Here is an 18064-nt window from a genome sequence, read left to right on the forward strand (position 1 = left end):
AATGGAGGAGAAGGGATTGCGGCGTGGCCATCCCCTCTGTGGGGTGATTTCTCGCTTTCTGTCTCTCTGTCTCTCTGTCTCTCTCTGTCTGGCGAGCGCATGCACCCTATAGCAAAAACCTCTGAAAAAAAAAAAGATGGAAATCAAAAGATTCATGGAAATGAATGGTAATGAGTACACAAGTTTCCATAATCTATGGGGTACTGCAAAAGCAGTCATAAGAGGAAAGTTCATAGTAATTAGTGTGCACAAGTAAAAGATGGAAAGGTGGCAAAAGGACAACCTAACATCATGCTTCAGGGAATTGGAAAAAGAACAACAACAACAAAAAAAAAAAATCCAAAAAATGCCACGAGAAAAGAAATAATAAAGAGTCGAGCAGAAATAAATGAAATAGAAAATAAGCAAACTATACAGAAAATAAATGAAAGCCAAAGCTGGTTCTTTAAAAAGATAAACAAGATTGACACACTGTTAGCCAGACTAATTAAGAAGAAGAGAGAAAGGAACTAGACAAGTCAAATCCTCAACAAATCAGGCAACATTACAACAGACATAACAGAAATACAAAACATATTAGAGGATACTATGAGTGACTTTATGCCAACAAAGAAGAAAACCTGGATGAGATGGACAAATTCCTGGACACATATAATCTATAAAGATTGACTCAGGAGGACATAGAAAGCCTGAATAGATCTATAACAAGCAATGAGATTGAATCAGTAATAAATAACCTCTCAACAAAGAAAAGTCCAGGCCCCAATGTATTCACCGCTGACATTTACAAAACATTTAAAGATGAGGTATCCCCCATTCTACTCACACTGTTTCTAGAGATTCAAAAGGAAGGAACCCTTCCAAATTCACTCTTTGAAGCCTCCATTACCCTCATTCCCAAAGAGGATAAGGATATGACAAAAAAGGAAAACTATAGACCTATATCCCTGATGAACATAGTTGCAAAAATTCTCAACAAGATACTTTCTAACTGTATTCAACAGCATATAAAAAAGGTTATTCATCACGACTAAGTAGGCTTTATTCCAGGGATGATTCAATATATGCAAAACCATAAATGTAATGCACCAAATTAACAGAAAGAAAGGTAAAAAACATATAATCATTTCAATTAATGTGGGAAAAGTATTTGACAAAATACAACATGATTTTATGATCAAGGCTCTCAGTAAAACTGGTATAGAAGTACCATTTCTCAGCATAATAAAAGCCATTTATGAAAAACCTACAGCTAACATTATACTTTCAGCTTTTCCACTTAAAAACAGGTACAAGACAAGGCTGCCCACTTTTTCCACTCCTATTCAATATAGTACTGGAAATTATAGTCAATGTGATCAGACAAGAGAAGGAAATAAAAGGCATTCCAATAGGAAAAGAAGAGCTAAAATGATCTCTGTTTGCAGATGAGATAATTGTATACATAGAAGACCCAATAGTATACATGAAAAAACTTCTCAAAGTAATAAATGCATACAGTAAAGTGGCAGGATACAAAATTAACTTACAAAAATCTATAGCATTTCTATATACAAACAACAAGCAGACAGACAGAACTGAAGAATGTAATTCCATTTACCATAGCCACAAGAAGTATAAGATACTTAGGAATAAAACTAACCAAAGAAGTCAAAGACCTCTACAATGAAAACTATTAAAACCTTAAAAAGGAAATTGAAAAGGACACTAAAAAGTAGAAGGAAATACCATGTTTCTGGATTGGCAGAATCAAAATAATAAAAATGGCAATCCTATCCAAATTAATCTACATGTTTAATGCAATCCCTATAAAATTATGAGACATTCTTCACATATCTAGAAAGGACAATCATAGAATTTGTCTGGAACCATAAAAGACACCATTTTGCTAAAGCCATCCTGTGCAAGAAGACTGGAGTAGATGGCATCTCACTTTCTGATCCCAAAATGTATTACAAAACTGTGATAATCAAAACAGCATGGCAAGGGCACAAACATAGACATGAGGACCAATGGAACAGAGGAGAGACTCCAGAAATAAACCCCAAAACATACAACCAATTCATTTTGACAAAGGTACCAGTCAATACAGTGAGAAAAAGGAAACCTCTTTAGCAAATGGTGGGGGAAAAACTGGATATCCACCTGCAGAAAGATGAATCTGAACCCATATCCATCAACATTAACAAAAATAACATCAAAGTGGATCAAAGATCTAAACCTAAGACTGCAAAGTATAAAACTACTGATGGAAAACACTGGAGAAACTCTGGGAGACATTGGGGTAGGCAAAGACTTCTTAACAAGATCCCCAAAGTACAGGCAATAATGCCCCAAATAGACAGGTGGGTTTATATCAGATTAAGGAGTTTCTGCACAGCAAAGGACATGGTGATTAGTGTAAATCGACACCCCCTCAGAATGGGAAAATATTAAACTATGATTCAGATAAGGAACTGATAACCAGAATACACAGGGAACTTAAGCAACTGTCCTGAAAAAAGATGATCAATCCTATTAAAAGATAGGAGAAAGAGTTGGAAAAACTACTCTGTTAGGAAGATATATGAATAGCCAAAAGGCATATGAAAAAATGTTCAACATCCCTCATTACAAGGGAGATGGAGATCAAAACTACAATGAGCTACCACTAACCCCAGTCAGAATGACTACGATCAAAAGAAAAAAGAAAAAAAAAAAACAATAACAAAAGATAAGTGCTGGTGGGGGTGTAGTGAAAGGGGAACTCTCCTACACTACTGGTGGGAATGTAAATTGGTCCAGCCACTGTGGAGAACACTATGGATCTCCACTATGGATATTCCTCAAAGATCTACAAATAGAACTATCATATGACCCAGCAATCCCACTTCTTGATATCTTCCCAAAAGACAGAATAATCCTTAGTTGGAGAAGTACTTGCACATCAATGTTTATTGCGGCATTCTTCACAATTGCTAAGACATGGAACCAACCCAAATGCCCATGAACAGATGAATGGATTGAAAAAGTGTGGCACATATACTCTAGAGAACACTACTCAGCCATAAAAATCACGAGACTCTGGCTTTGGACAGAAAATGGAAGAATGTGGAAGATATACTGCCGAGTGAAGAAAGCCAGGCTATGAAGGAGAGACATTGTATGTCACAACTTAACATATACCGACTGTATGTACTCTATAGCTGAAACTGAATGACTAGAGAATATAGAAACAGGAGGGAGAGAAATGGAGGGTTGGGGCATTTGTGGGACAGAGAGATGGGTTATTGTCTATTGATGATGATGCTGTGTATAGTATTCCCAATTGGATTGGTGAGAAATGTATACATGTTGGAATATTCACTTTGCAAGCTAAGGAACGAACATATGTGATTGAATGTATAAAAGAGATTGAAGTAAAATATATATAAAAATCTTTTATATTAAGCACAGAAAAAAATACAAATGACCTACTTATAAAAGAAATACAAAATAAATCAAACACACAACATGTAAGAAAAGCATTCAATATTTGAAGAAGTCACAACTTTATGTAAGATAACAAAAAGAACAGAAACAATAACTTTAATTTGAAATAAATTAGAATTTACACCATAACTTTAATTTGAAATAAATTAGAATTTACATCATTCATATATACAATTTTATCTGTCAATTTAAAAAATAAAATGATTGGGGAAACCAGCAGTTAGCATAATGGCTATGTCGCTGGACTCCCATGTAGTCGACCGCGGTTCGCATCCTGGACCCGGTGGCTTAAGACTCACGCTGGGCGCGTGTGCGTGCATGCTCAAGATCCCAAGAGGAGAATGGAGAAGAAGGGATTGCGGCGCGGCCATCCCCTCTGGGGGGTGATTTCTCGCTTTCTATCTCTCTGTCTCTCTCTGTCTGTCTGGCGAGCACACGTGCCCTATAGCAAAAACCTCTCAAAAACAAATAAAAAATAAAATAAAATGATTAAAAATTTAAATTATTTAGAACTTGAAGCAAAATAGTATTAAATAAGACAAAGATTGTAATTTTCTATTGGCAGAAATTATAGTCCTCAATAATGACAAAAGATGTTATGTATCACCATGAACTGAATAATAGCATGGCCAGTTTAATGGTAGGGACAAGTACAGAGTTGAATGTTATCTTCTGAATTGAAATGGAGACATCAGACCACAGCAGAAGATAAAGTACATGAGCTTGAGCGGGTGAAATAGAATTTTATGACTTGACTAAAACATTATTAAAACAAACAAACTCCTAATCTGTTTCCTGGCTTTAAGTATTAAGCAAAGTTCTCTTAACAGTTTTTGATTTTGATTTATTAAAGCTAAAACTGCCTTTCTTAAAATTAAAAAGTGTATTAAAAAAGAATTAGTTTTTATTTAAAAAAATATGAAGAGAAAGTTACATGTAATACAATAAATTTACAGGGAGCTGATTACTCTGGGAGATTTCTAAAAGTCCTCTTTTATTCTTGATGGATCAAAGCAATTGAAATGAAATGACAGAATGAGTAATTCAGTTACTAAGGTTGAATATACATGAGCGCGCACACACACACACACACACACACACACATACATATATATATATTCACATATTATATGACTATATATATATTTGCCATATACATGTGCCAGGAGTATTTTTGGAAGGAAACTTAAATTATATAATAAATTAAAAATGATAATCTGGGCATGGAAATATGATGGATTTACAAAGAAAATTACTACAGTGGAAAGAAGAAAAGAAATAAGCTAAAACTCCCTTCACACAGACAATGGTCATTTGATAACATCTCTTATAATTCTCTTAAAATGAATATTATTTTTTACTCTTTCCTCTTTGTATTCCAAACAATATATCTTTAGTACATAAAAGTGATACATTACAGATAACTTTTAAAAGACTGAAATGATTAAAAAACTCTACCACACAGAATATCAACTACATATATTACTTCCTAAATCTAACAAAAGCATACGTCAAAGCCCTTTTGTTGGCTCCTCTTGCAAAGACTCCAATGGAATCCTGCTGATTATTTTTTTAAAGTAACTGACTTTATTAAACATGCCAAATTGCTCTGCCATTTTGACTGAGTTTGAGTAAGTCTCAAATGGGAGAGATTGGGGAGAGTTCTTACAGAATTTCAGGAACTGAAGTTAGTCATGGATGGTTTTATGACAAAAATAGTAATCGTGGCTTTGATGGATTTATAGACTAGTTGATTTCTAGTACCATCAGTGGTTTCTGGACTATGTGGATTTGTATAGTTACTGTTACTTCACCTGAAATAAGCAAAATCCTAGAATGATTTTAAAACATTTTATTTTCAGCTCAGATTGTTGTGTGGCAGGTAATAATTTGACAGCTTAACTGTTTACAAATCATAGTTTTTTTTTTTCCTTTTTCGTTTATAGGTTGTGATTTCATATAAATTAACATGTATCTATACAAGACATTTTAACATCTGAATAATATTTCAGATGTTTGAATGCATAATAATTTATTCATCAAACCAATATTGTTGAATGTTTAGATCATTTCATTTTGTTAATACTGGGTACTGTTCTTACACATATATCATTGAGTACTTGCCCGGTTATTTCCTTAAGATGAATTCATAGACTTGGCAATGCTAGGTGGAAGAAAATGAATTTTAATAACAAGTTTTTGACAAAAATGATCAAAGCACCCTCCAGAGACTACATACCAACTGAGCATAGAGGTTGTGGTTCTCTCAAAGAAGTCAAACTTAATTAATTCATTTATTTGTTTAACAAATATTTATTTAATGTCTACTGTGTGTCAGGTATTGAGAGTGACCGCATACACGATTTACATGGTCCTGTTTTTCATGAATCACAGTGGTAGAGAAGTTGGGAGAGCTTAAAGTGTGCCTCTGTAGTATGGTGGCTCTATCCGTTCAAGTAAAGTGTGACGGAGAGTCTGACTAGAGCTGCCTATTGATACAAGGTAAGGACACAGCAGAATGGGGAGCAGCTGGCACTCCTAATATTTGGTTTGTTAGGACAGGGTGCTAAATATTTCTGATGAGCCACAAGGTTACCATGAAAAGTCAAGAGCCATGAATTGCCTGTAGAGCTTACGGGACCCTAACACAAAAGACTAGAGGTAAACTATTGGGAATAAGAACAAAATTAAAATAAGTGTAGAAGTTCTACAAGTCAGTAGGAGTGTGACTCACATGTTTCAGAGGGTGATGTAAGACAGCGTGGACACCTGACATAACAGAAATCACCTCTAGCCAAGTTATAACAACACCTGTCTTCAAAGTCTCTTGTTATTATTATTTTTTTTTCCTTTCAGATCTTCTCTCTCCAAGGCTGACAGAGAAAAGTGCTAAAACCAGTGGTTTAGTCTTGGCATCACTTTATGGCCAAGTTTTTATTTAATACCATAAAATATCTCTAGCAAAGGGGATGGTTAGGACTCCACACACTGTACATGTGGTAAGGTGATGTTGCCAGAGGACACCTCGGACTAGAGGCTGCACTATCCAAAGTTTTTTTACCCACAAATAGTGGCTTAGGATGCCCTGCAAGTCAGAGACATGCGAGGAGGGAAAGGGTGGAAAGACATTATTACAAGTTTGTACTTGGATGCAAACACTGGTACTAGTATTTTATGTCTGATACCAGAGCTGCTTTATCATTGTCCCTTGAAACACTCCATGAATAAGCAGGATGGGAATGATTAGCTGGGGGTTCCTGGAAGCGTGGTATTCTCAGGGATGAAAGGCAAAGCTTGGTGCTGTTGCTTCAGCTGCAGATGCTTTAACTCAACTTAGGTGGGTCAGAACCAATTCCAAGCTGGAGATGGTAAGGCTGTTTCCTTGTTTTAGAGACTGTAGGGTCGTTCAGTGAAATTGCAGATGTTGCTCAGATTTCTGGAAGTGGCTAAAGCACTAACAAAAAAATGAATGCTAGTCTGGGATAAGAAAACTTATCTATTACTTTTTAATCAAATAGCTGATTGAATTTTTTGTTTTTAATGTTTGATTTCTTTTCATTTTGAGAAGGAATTAAAAATGCATCAAAACATAGTTATGGTTTTCAATGAATGGGAGAAATTAACGTTGTTTTCCTCCTTACTTTTAAGTTAAAATTTGAGGTTAGTAACCTAAACATAAAAAATATTTTCCCCTGAATTTTAAGTTAGATAAGAGTGGGATCAATATCTTTTTATTCTGCAAAGGTGATTATGAAAGCATGATTTAAAATTTAGACTTTTATTATTTGCAAGGATGCTGTTCACCCTGAAGCTTCTACTCTTTTTATCTTTTCTAACTAAAAGTGAGCAGGTTCTGGAATTATTTTTAGGTGCTAATGACTAAGCAAAAACATGCATGAACAAGCAAACACAAAACAACAAGAGTGTGAAACAAGATTTCAATTCTCCAGAAGTAAATTAGCTTATAAGTTTTGATATGTGACTTTTCTAATAACCACCTCAGCAAATAAAAATCTTTTAGTCATGATGGTCACATTGCATCTATTTTTTTTAGACATGAATTGTTTTGAAGTCTCTAAAATCTTGTCCTTCCTTTAACTTTCACACTGTATATACTCTTTCTCTGCACATTATCTTGTTTATTTCAAGAAAGCAATATTTTGAACTTTTTAAAAGAAGTACTCAGAAGAGATTTGTGATTCAAGTTCTAAAATTCTAGCATCCTACCACTGCATTGTGCAAAATCTTAGAATACCCAATATAATATATGGCTAGTGGTTGAGAAGTACTCCTTTAATATTCTCATTCTGCTTCAGTCTCTCTCTGCTGCCCTTTATAATGCTCATATTATTTTTAAAAGTGGGAATGTTTATTATAGCATTATCACAATAGTCAATATATGAAACCAATCTAATGTCCATCTATGTGTACATGCAAAAGAAAATGTGATATACATACACAAATGGAATAGTATTCAGTTATAAAATGATGAAAATTCTACAATTCATAAAAAGCATGGATGAATCTAGAGGACATCATGGTAAGTGAAATAATCCAGAAATAGAATGACAAATACTACATATTCTCATTGGTATGTAAAATCTAAAAAAGTTCACAGAAACAGAGAGTAGAATGATGGTTATAGGGAGCTGGGCTAGGGAAGGTTGAAGAGATGTTAACCAAAAGATACCAAATTTCAATTGGATAGGAGAAATAAATTCAAGATATCTATTGTACAACATTATGACTATAGTTAATAATGATGAATTATTGGGACCAACAGTTAGCATAATGGCTATGTCACTGGACTCCCATGTAGTCAACCACGGTTTGAGTCCCGGAACCGGTGGCTTAAACTCACTCTGGTGTGTGTGTGTGCGTGCGTGCCCAAGATCCTGAGAAGAGAATGGAGGAGAAGGGATTGCAGCATGGCCATCCCCCCTGGGGGGTGATTTCTCGCTTTCTCTCTCTCTGTTTCTCTCTGTCTCTCTGGTGAGTGCAGGCGCCCTATAGCAAAAACCTCTCCAAAATAAATAAATAAATAAATAAAAATAATGATAAATTATTTTTGGAAATCACTAAGAAAATAGATTTTTTAAGTGTTACCACCAAATAATAAGTATGTAAGGTAACACATAGGTAAATTAGTTTGATTTAGCCATTCTGCAATGTATATATATTTTTAAGTATCATGTTATACATGATAAATACATATGATTTGTGCTTGTTGATTAAAAATAAACCTTCCCTCCAAAAAGAGTGATCATTGGCACCCTACCAATATCCAAAAATTACATAGAACTTTAAAAAGATAATACTGTAATTACTGGGTATGGTTCAAGTTTATTCTGTTGCTAATAGAGATATACCCAAGTTTTGAGCAATTGAAGAGAACAGAGGTTTATTTAATCATGATTTTGGAGGCTAAGAAGTCCAACAGTATGGCGCCCACATCTGGTGATGGTCTTCTCCCTGCAGTACAATATGGTGGAGGACAGGAGTGAGTGCAGAGCAGAATAGGTCTCTGTCTGTCTTATTCGCTCTCCTTATGAACACACCGACACTCTATCAAAGAGGGCCTAAGCCTGAAGTCTATTTCCAAAGTCCCACTTTCCAAAACCATAATCAGATTAAATCGTCTCTCTTCTTTTTTAAAAAAAGTTTATTTCTATTTCTTCCATGAGAGAGAAATAAAGGAACAGGGACCCCACTAGGATCTTTATGCTGCAATCCACCCCTACTCTCAGTCAGCCTGGATCATCAGCTTGTATGCATGCCCATGTACCCAGCATGCCAAGGAAGCTCTAGGACGAAAATTTAAGACTTTCACAAATGGGTCCAGCCATACATAACAATGTTGTGTTACCACTGAGCCAGCAGTTGGTCCTGTTTCCTCCTAATAACTTCACAATACAACCAAATTCTAAAATATAAATTTTAGAGAATGCATTCAAGCTATAGTGGTATCTTTATTCTTTATGTCTGGTCCCACATTCTTATTTTTCTTTAAGTTTTAGTATGGACAATAAATTTTTGATACTTTACTAGGTACTGTATAAATGCATGACAAATTAAAAACATAGCATTAATCCTTTAGTTGATTAGTATTTTATTTGGAAAACATACTGATACACAAGTATAGCAGCATACGAAAGTAGACATTAGACCCATATACCTATATTTAGGTTGAAAATAATGTGTTACAGAGGTAGACATTGAAAAGAGAGGATGGTCTATGAGAGAAAAAGAAAAGTTAAAAGAGGTTCCACTAAGAAAGTGAGGCTTAAAGTTGACTGAGAAATAGATAGAATTTATGCAAGCAGAATGGAAATGGGTTATCAAACAAAAGACAAAATAGGTACAGGGTGTGCTCATTGACAGATGGAGTCCATTCTGACCAGTCTAACTAGGTTTAGTGGATGCTAGTTGGTGGCATAGTGGGAAATAAGATGAAAGAGGTATTATAGAATGAAGTCATAGGGTTGCTGCTCTGAAAGATAGTATCGTATATATTCTTTACACTATTCAATTTAATAAATACTATGTCCTTATCTGACAGGCCAATGTGCTAGAAGAGAAGGAATATTTGAGGGACAATGTTAAAAAAATAAAGTTAAGTAGTATGTTTGGCAGAATCAAAATGGTGTTGAGAACTGTTGGATTCTAACATTACTCTGCAGAGAATAAGTGTTGATTAAGAAATGGTTGCATAAACTAGGTTTCTAAAAGGAACAAAAACATGATAAAGTCCCAAGTAATGCACTTTAACTGCGATGATTTGTCATTTTTAGTCTATTTGCAGGTTTTCTAACAATTTGTTCTCAGCTCTGAATCATCAATGCTGCTCTCAGCTGCTGATTTATATTGTGTGAGTTAAGCTTACAAATATACATTCATTTTCTTCTGGAGTAGGCTCCCTGGCCAACTTTTATATTTTTTTTTAATCTTTTGATTGTTTAGCTGCCATGTCCTTCCATTCTCTAATTTACATTTTTTTCAAATAATAGATGTTCTATCACTGAGCTAAGAGTAGGTTTCTATTATGTTCAGGAATGTTTCTTCCTTTTATGATATTACAAAGCTTTCCAAAATAAAAATACAATGGGAAAAAAGTGTATTCTCCACAGTTTATGAAGATAAGGAAAAGAGGAGAGTGGAAGGAGCAAAGGAATATATTAATGAAGTTAAAGTAGATTGAGCCAGATGATGGCATGGAAGAAATGCAATGTTGTGATATTGACCCACATCAGAAGGTCCTGGGTTCACATCCCAAGACTTTCCTGTACACGCCAGGGTAAGCACATGCCTGTGAACTGGGTTGGTTGAGGCTGGAGGTGCCTCTTTTTCACTCTCTCACATGGAAGAAAGAGATAAACTAAAAATAGAAGAAAATGTTTGATATGCTTAAAAGATAAAGTAACTTCAATTTTTTTTCAGTTATAGTCGTTAAGGTCTTCTTTCACTCTAAATAAAACTAAGAATGGAACAACATGGCACAGAAGAAATGGAACCATGCCATTGCCCACATTTTAGATGAAACAAGTTTAAAATATAATTTCAGAGGAATTCGTCCTGGCATTCTTCAGCCAGGCAAATATGCCCTACATCAAGTATAAAAATTCTTGATATTATAATGACCAACTGGCCTATTTGAGTTTAGTATAAAAAGAAAAAAAATTAAATGATAGCTTAATAGAAAGTGATACGACCAACCCTAGAGGTTATCAGGTGATGGGTTAACTTCTTACAGAAAAGAACTCCTTTTTTTCATTCACCTGAAGAAACAGGTCAGAGTAATTGGACAAGTCCGAAGTTCTTGGGTTTGCAAGGGGCACAGGTACAAAATGATTTCTGAAAAGTGGAGACTAATTATCTTTCAGTTATGAAATAGTGGTATGTTTTTCTGTATAAAATGAAAATCTGGAGAGACTTTTGTGGTATTATCTGTTGAAGATAATTTATAGTTTTATCAACTGTACTAGGGAGAAATGTTCACCTGTTGAAATATCCATTTTGTAAGTCAGATAATGTGATTGAATGTATAAAAGAAAATGAAAGAAAAAAAGAAAAAGAAAAAAATAACATATTTTTTAGGGGATCCAAAATCCTCAGATTAAGCTGATTTGAATGACAATTTCTGATCTGACTGGGAGATGTTCTTGTAAGGTAAGAAACTAATAAATTGAAATTTCTGAAAATAAGACACTTGCTTTAACAAGACTCTTCAGTCTTTGATAATGTAGTAATCTCTGCATGAATTAACTAGTAAAGTAATACCATTTTTATATGCTAAATTATAGATTACTCACTACATTAGATGCTGCAAAAAGGAAATAATTTTTGTGACCACACTTCAGGGCAGTCTATAGGGAGTAAACAAAAAATGAAACATTTTATTTAAGACTCAACCAAAAAGACTATTGAGTACGTCACTATTGTATATTAGTAATAATCAAAGTGAGTGAATCTTCTATCATAGTACAATGAAGACATTTACAACAGCTTGGGGCTAGCCAGTGGCATGGTGGTTAAGGCAGCTGGATCCCATATAGCGGACAGTGTGGCTTGAGTCCCAAACTTAGCTGTTTGAAAAATATGCTTAATGCATATGCATGTGTATGCTTAAAGTCTCTAGAGAAGAATGGAGGAGGAAGGATTGCAGTGTGGCCAGATGCTTTCTCTCTTTCTCTTTCTTTCTCCCTTGCTCCAGCAATGCATGTGCCCTATATTAAGTTAAGAAAGAAGAGAAAAGCAGCTAGAATAAACTCTTTCTAGTCAAGTTGGTCATCTCAAATGTGCACAAAAGAAAAGCTTTTAAGACTCAAGGTCCCATTTAGGATGACAGAGAGAAATAAAATGACACATAAAATATCCTAAAATCAATCTAAGTTTTATATAAAATGACACATAAAATATCTTAAAATCAATCTATGTATTACAATTACACTTTTTTATGATGACAAAAACAGGTAAGTGTACTTTGAGATAAATTGGCTTAGATATTATCAATTCAGGAGCAATTATTAACTTGGTCCTATGCCTACTAAAACAGTGATATATCATTTTAAAAATCATAATAAGTGTTGGAATCATAAAGGCCTTCAAATATATTATTGCTTTCCAAATTGGAATTACATGTTAATTTCTCTAAGGTAATAATTATATTTTTTGGACATTTATACAATTAAAGTGCTATTTATGTAGGTAGATGTTATTTTAAAAATAATGTTTTAAACTAATTTAAAACAAAATTTGAGATCCCAAATGATTAACCAGAAGACAGAATCAGGAATTGAAAAAATTGTAAGTGGTGAAAGGGTTGCGTATTACATTTAGACACTCAGATAACAAGTCTTAATAAGACTCCTAATGTTAATTATACAATAAAACTCTGCCATGAAGATAGATATAACAAAATTCTCAAAAAATAGTGAACTTCATTATTCTCCATCCAAAAGGCTTACTTTGCATTTTTGTCACCTGATTGTGCCACCTCTTCGTCTGGTTTTCTAGTGTGCAAAATCTATACAAATTTTATTATTACCATTCCTCACCAGCCTGATTGGATGCGAAGTGATGAATTTATGGAGGATTCAGCTGAATCAGGTGCCTGGCCCTGGTAGCCTGTCAATCCACATCTGCCTGTCTCTGACCCCTAAGTAGGAGAAATCTGAGGCCCCTGTTTTTATGACACAGCAATAAATCGCAACTCTGCTCCCTGTTTTAGTCTGAGAGTCTTCCTTATTTGCAACAGAAGATTATCTTGTTTCTCGTACATCTGCTGAGAACTTTGAGATCTTAAGGAACTTGGTATAATTCTAATTTTTACATTTTATATTCCATTTTACTTTATCTGTTGAATTTTAAAACAAACCCATATGGTGCTGTTGTAAGCCCTAACCTCATCATCGTCACTGCCCCTTCATCCTGGCTCTCTTTGTGCTGTTATCACAATGTTTCTGCATTATACAGGAAAGGAAGCATTACAAAATAAATAGACAAAAATCCACAGCTTTCTCATCAAAATCATGAGAGGTAGTTAAAATTTGCTAAAAGTAGTTAGAATGTACCCAATATACAATGTAAGAGCTTATCATTAATACATAAAAGCATACTAATAATTTGAAAGAAACAAACAAAAAAGTTCAATAGAAAATAGGCAAAGAGGGCCAGCTGGTGGTGTGATGATTAAGGCAACTGGATTCTACATGGCTGACTGTGTGGTTAGAGTTCCAGACACAATCGTGTGAAAAATACACCAGGCAAATGTGCATACGTGCCCAAAACCTCTAAGAAAAAAATGGAGATGGGATTACAGAGTAACTGTCCACAGGGAAGGGTTCTATCTCTCTCTCTTTCCATCTGTCATCTGTCTACCAGCAAGTGCACATGCCCTCTATCAAATTAAAGTGAAAGAAAAGAAAGAGAGAAGAGAAAGAAAGAAAATAAGCAATGAGTAATGCTGTTGACAAAAGAAAAATCACAAAAGCCACTAAAATATGTTCAACCATGTTATATGGGGAAGGTTTTCTGAATGGACAAGCTAATGCATTGCTTTTAGAAATGTAAATTGATACAAATATTTTCATAAATAATTTGCAAAATGCAACTAAAAACCTTGAAAAAGTCCATTAAAATTAATGTAATATTTTGAGTTCTGGATTTTTTTTTTTTTTTGCTAAACATAAACCATGAAGATATTCAAAGATGCTGTACAAAGATTGCAGAAAACCACAAAATTCTAGAAACTCAATGAATGAGTATAGAATGAATACATAATATCGTATTTATAGCCTAATGGAAAAGAGGGAAAGGCACTAAAGTCAGATTGCTTAAATTCAAATTATAGCTTCTCTTTATAAATTGTACAGTTTTGAGTATTCATTTTCATCTTTTTGAACCTAGCTTTCTCAATTGCGATATGTGGGTAATATTAATAATAGCACATATTTCAAAACATTAAGGGAATTAAATTAGATCATACTACAAGCATTTGAAATTGTCTGGCACAAAGAAGCACTCAATAAAATGTATCTATCATTTTCTGATGAAATATATTTTGCAGTCATAAAAATGTTGGTAAATATTGTGAAAATTATTAACACTATGTTAAATAAATAAGTAGGTATTGATATTTTAAGGTAATAAAGTCAATATTTTTTACTATTTCCTAATTACTTTCCCTTTTTCACAGTCCGATTTCTTTCTCTGTATCATCTTACATTTACAGCAGCAGATGGTGTCAGAGATGGGCCTTGGAAGAACAAGCCCTCCTTGGAAGGGCATAGGAGTGTTGGTCCTGGGATGACCCAAGCACACCATATCCACTACACACTCCATTTACACCACTATCACATTGCAGTACACTATGAAAGGATCACACGACAATGGACTTTATGCTCCTATGAGAATCCAGTGCCTCTGCTGATTGGCAATGAGAGGGATCAGGTGTGGTTGCAAACACAAAGACTCCTTTGCTTGCCTGCCACCCACCAAAATGCTGCACAGGGAACTGGCAATGGTCTGTAGGCTTGGCCTCCAACAGGCCATGGACCTGGAACCAGCCTAAGGCCAGTCTCAGGAAAGGAGAGTGAAGGTCATCTCTCACTAAAGCACAGACAATCCTCTCTTGACAGAGTACTGACATGCAGGAAGTCTAATTAACACAGTTTAGTTAACTAACCCAGTCTCCAAACAGCAGGATTGAAATCTCAGTCACCATGGTACATTAAGTATGAATAATTGCATAAGACAAAAACTTCACTACTACATCCTTAGTCCACCAATCACTATGTAAGTAGCAAATGTGTGTAGTGATCAATGACCAGTCAGAACATTTCTTTCAAACTCTTACAGTGATTGAACAATGTGCAGCTGTTAGTTCACGTACAGATAGCAAAGGACATAGTTATGTTGCCTGCCTCTTGGTCAGTGATAAGTTCACTTGACATTTTACAAATCTGTATAATCAAACAAAGCAATTGATCAATAAAGCTAATAGTACATTAAAGAAAAGAGAGAATATGTTGTAAGTGAAATTTTAATTGAAAGCACAGAGATTTATAGAAGCAGGAGCTGACAGATTGTGGATATGGACAGAGTTGCCTTGCAAGAGAATCTAGGTCCCAGCCACAAGAACTAACTGAAGGTGAACTTACTGACATAAATAAGGAAAGTGGTTTTGACAAAAAGGATGAAGATGTCCCAGAGGAACTGACACCAGCAAAAATCTTCACATTAAAGAATCTCTTGGAGATATTTCATGTCATTGAAGGCACAAAGGATAAAATGTTGGAGCTGTCCCAAACTTAAAAAGGAATATAACAATTTGAAAGCACAGTAAAGATGCTTCTTCAGTCTTGTGAGTTACACAAGGAAAAAAAGGCAGTCTGTCAAACTACTTGATGACTTTTTTAACCAAAAACTAAAGCACTTTAATTTTCGATATTTCTGTTTTCAATTGCAGTGTTGTGCTAAAGAAACCACACCTTTATTATTGCTGTCATTCTCTTTATGTATTTATAAATTACAATGAGACCATTTAATGATTTTAACATAAATTTTCAAAAATTAGAGAGCAATAGCAATTTTCCATTGTTTAAGATTGTTTTGCATGACGTTAGCTTGGACTGTCATTTTTATTATAAGATGCATCTGTGCAAAGTTAGGATAAGGTAAGAAAGAAAAACGTAGTAGATGCTCCTCCATGATCCAGAGGAAGAGTTAGGAATGAGAAGCAGTCATGAAAAATTATTTGCTGTGGATGCACAAGAATTGGTATTGAAAACAAAAGAAATATTTGGGAAGATCTCAGAGTTTGGAAGAATTTCTTATAGTTCTGAGAGTATAGACAAGGGGAAGAAAAAAAAAGTCTTTGAGATTACCCCTGCTCCAAAATGAAATTAAACAGCAGTTTAGAAACAAGATTATAAGAAGATTCCATATTGTCATCCAGTGAAAGAGTTCTCCAATTTCCTATGTGACCCAAGAGAAGAGGTGGTGTGCCAGTCAGATTGCTTAACAGAGGGCTGGAATACCTTAACCTGGCACCCAGGCAGGTCCATCAAGAGCTAAACTGATGAATCTAAAGAGGGGAGAGAGATACAAGTCCTTCTGGAAGTGGCCAAGAGAATAATCCAAGGGTTAATTAGGTGCTGTGCATGATGTGTTCACAGGAGAAATGAACCATGCTTTGACTAGATGTCAGAGAGAGCCTTTGGAAAGAGGAAAATCCTTTACAATCTCCATTATTGTAGTCAAAAGGATATTTAATTTTACTTCAGACCTTAAAAGCCACCTTGAGATGGAGAAGAGGAAATATTTTAAGAACTAATAGAAAATTTGCACTTTGAATTGAGTGAATATTTACTGGAGACATGTGAAATCTGAAGTGGATGGGAGTTTTGTTTGCTTTGTGTGTGTGTGTGTTTCATATACTACATGGGTGTAACTTTTTACATTTTTAAGATTATAAAGACTAAAAGTGTAGTTCTTCCAAAATTGTTCTCTACATATGAGATTGAGAAGAAAACTCATCTTTTAGTGCAGTTCTCTATATTCCAGATATCCAATGATAAAACTATGTGACTCCTTGGAAACTGAAAATTTTTCTTATAAAAATTAAACCAAAACAAACAGGAAATGAGTCTTAGAATTCAAAGTAAAAATGTAGTAGAGTTCTAGTCTAGGGCTGAGTCTTTGAAGCTACTGCATAGACTATCTGAACTTGTTTCTTTTGGAGAAAAACAACAAACAGCAAAAAATCACGGACAGTAATGTCTGTGTAGACTACCTAGCTCATTTATTTGAAAATCAAGCTAAGTTACATAATGGAATAAGTACCAGAAAAGGGGTTGGCTGTATTGTGTATTTATAGCATAAAATCCAAAGTAAATGTTATCACTATTTGAACAAATTGATGAATAGAGGAAAACAAAGTATATAATTTAAATAGAAATAATTAACTTGCCATCGTGGATACATACACATATTACATTAAGCAACAATATTTTTAGAACATCTATTTAACAGAAATTTCACACGCTGAGAATCAGCAATTCCTAAGAATGTTACCTAAAGTAAATTTGATCTGTTAGGTTGTCCGGAAAGTCATGACATATTTTTCTATGTTTTTCTATGCAAAATGCAGGATGACTTTCCTGACAACCAAATAATTTGTTAAAAAAACCCCATCATTGCTTTCTCAATCTGAGTCCAGGGATAGTAACCAAAGCCAGTTATATTTTTTGTGGTAAAAATATTAGATACTTAATATGAAGGATTTTTCCTCCAAGGGGATTTTATCCAAAGATTCCAAACTCACTGTTGCTGTGCTGTGGATGTTTAGGCTGAACACTGAGAGGCTGAGCCAGTTCCTAGATAATTATATCCTTGAGCTGGAAGTTCTGTCTCAGGCAATTCCAGTTCACAAAATGAAATGTCATTCTATGCTCAGATGAAAAAGATACCTCGACTGCTACTTTGCTTAAGTTCTGCCAAAAAACTTAACTGAAAAAAAAAAGAAGAAGAAGGTGGGGAGGAGTAACTAAACTGTAACTTTAAATTAATGTTACTTTTTTTTTGATTCTTCAAA

The sequence above is a fragment of the Tupaia chinensis genome, unplaced genomic scaffold (genome assembly GCF_000334495.1).
Source record: "Tupaia chinensis unplaced genomic scaffold, TupChi_1.0 Scaffold000264_1, whole genome shotgun sequence".
NCBI classification, from domain to species: Eukaryota; Metazoa; Chordata; class Mammalia; order Scandentia; family Tupaiidae; genus Tupaia; species Tupaia belangeri.